The 2,631-nt window shown below is 36.3% G+C and overlaps 1 pseudogene; it reads left to right on the forward strand.

Moving 5' to 3' along the window:
• Positions 1-620: 620 nt before the first annotated feature.
• Positions 621-714, forward strand: LOC145248513 (U2 spliceosomal RNA; annotated as a pseudogene).
• Positions 715-2,631: the final 1,917 nt, after the last annotated feature.

The following is a 2,631-nucleotide window of genomic DNA, read 5'->3' on the forward strand; positions in this document are numbered from 1 at the left end:
CATCGCTTTGGGGGGGGGGGGATCGTTATGCCATGTTTGGTCCTGATCGATAATGTCATAAACGTTCTGAAAAATGTTTTTTAGAAACACATTCCTAACATGGAAACGGCATTTTGAAACTATTTTTTTCTTTTCATCTGAGAATTTGATAAGTAAAAGATACCGTAACACTTGAACGTAACTTGTAAGCACTATTTTAAAAAATAGTACGACAATTGCTCTGCATAAGTATCAACCTGTTTATCTGACACTTTCTTGAGGGAAAAATCACACGTCGAGTATAACAAAACAAAGATCAACTTTATGATCGATCCAGGCACATTCTTGCTGAAATAATTTTATTTTAGAAAAAAAAAAACATTCTAAATATGGGAAGAGCGTTTTTCATATATTCTATACTTTAACCTAACAATTTAATAGATAAAAAATCTTATTCATTAAAGAAGTATTCTCGTACAGTTTGTGTAAATAAGTAAAAAACAAAACAAAAATATAAGCAAAGGAAGTAAATAGGTGAGAGCAGATACATCGAATACAAGTGCTGTATTAAGGAAGATAAAACATGGTGCATTATAAAAGTAAAGAGGAAATTACTCTCGTAGCTTTCGTTTCGAGTTCAACTAGTTTCTTGGCCTTGGGCCAAGATCAAAGTGTAGTATCTGTTCTTCATGAATATAATTACACGTAATAGTTTACTAAAGATTATTACCCCATTAGAAAACCTAAGCAACTAATAAGGAATTAATTAAAATGAATGTTTAAAAGAATATGCAAATAGGCTAGATCTTTTGCTAGTGAATGTAATTTCACAACCCATGTATAAGTGTTGTGTCTGTATCAATAACAACACGAACGCAGAATGTGCAGGTAAAACAAATATATTAAGACGAAAAGATAATACATATTTACAAAGGTGCAGATGTACTGCAGTTGGAAGATTGTCCTGCAGAGGGCGTGTTAAAGTCTTTCATGGAGCAACCGGCACATGTGTCTTGTCTATCCGGCGTTCGAACACAGCTCCCCGGTCTTGCTGACTTGATACCTTTATCTATATCTTTTCACCAACGTATGCTAATCAGTGGGCGTCTCCACAACACCCCCCTCCCAAGATTTAAAGTCGTGTAGATTTCAATATCTTTTCCTTTAGGGGTTCATTATCATTGGGTCTATAGCCTTTCTTTTCCTTTCCGATCTCCTCGGTTCGGACTTGGTCTGTGGTGGTTCAATATTAAACGTTTCGTATACTATATCAATTGAATATTCCTGTTCATCAGCTTTGTCCTGTTCGTTGTCCTTCCTATGACGTTTTCTCAATTGATTTTGGTGTGTTTTGTGTATCCCTTTTGGACCTTTTATCATGTAGACCAAGTCGCCAATACGTTTATCTACCGTATCCGACTCCCAATATGACATATTTTTTAAAACCATTTAAAATATACCTGATCACCAGGTTTAAACCTTTTACGTGATGTGTGTGTCATTTTATATACGACTGCTTGCTTTGGTATTAATTTATCAAATGGTGATTTTATTTTTCTCGCAAACATTAATTCTTCTGGCGATAATTTCGACGGTAGATTTGGGTTCTCAGTTATCCTGTCTATTTGCAGGAACTGTTGTACTGCTTTATCAGTCGGTGTCCCTATCGATTTTCTAAGGCCACGCTTTATCGTATCTACGAACCTTTCCGCTTATCCATTTGATCTAGCATGGAACGGTGGTGTAGTTATATACCTGAAACGATTCACAAAAATCCTTGAAAACACTTGAATTAAATTGTGTTACGTTATCTGTGACTACAATGTCTGGTACCCCAAAACGTGTAAATATTCCATGCAGAAAACTTATTGTGTTATCTGTCGTTGGGTTTTTGACCCGCTTTACTTCCGGCCATCTGGAAAAACTATCTACTATGATTAGGTAATATTGTCCCTCGATCGGTCCAGCAAAGTCTAGATGAATGCGTGATCAGGGATGGTCAGTTTTTTCCAAGGTTTATGAACTATCGGTGGTGTCTTAGCGGCTAACGCACAACCTTTACATTTGTTTACTGTTAATGCAATATTCACATCCATATTACGCCAGTAAACATAACTCCTCATATTTCTTCATCCTATTTATACCCGGGTGTCCTGTATGAAAATGACGTAAGATTTTTACTGCAAGGTTTTCGGTACAACCACTCTTTCACTATATAATAATACCTCATTGCATAAGGAAAATATAGTTTGCATTTTTCCGTCATTTTCACTTAATTTTATCTTTATGTCTTTGATGACGTCGTCATTTTCAGCCTCCCTTTTAATATCGGTAAGCGTAGCTGGTAATTCTCTTATTATATTCGCCACCATGTGTTTCCTCATAATTGGAACGCATAGCTGCAATTACTGACTCTTCAAAGGTTTCATCCCTTTTCGGTATAAGCCTTGACAATTCATCCGCATGACCTATTTTCCCGAACGTAGATGTTTTATTTGAAAATCATAATTTAGCAAGATCGTACCCCAACGGAGTAACCGATTTGCCGTATATACTGGTAAGCCCTTTGTTGAGCCGAAAATAGTCACTAAGGGCTCGTGGTATGTTTCCGGTATAAAATGTCTTCCGTACAGATAACGGTGGAATTTCGTC

The sequence above is a fragment of the Euprymna scolopes genome, chromosome 26, assembly GCF_053919585.1.
Source record: "Euprymna scolopes isolate OS-2025 chromosome 26, ASM5391958v1, whole genome shotgun sequence".
Lineage (NCBI taxonomy): Eukaryota > Metazoa > Mollusca > Cephalopoda > Sepiida > Sepiolidae > Euprymna > Euprymna scolopes.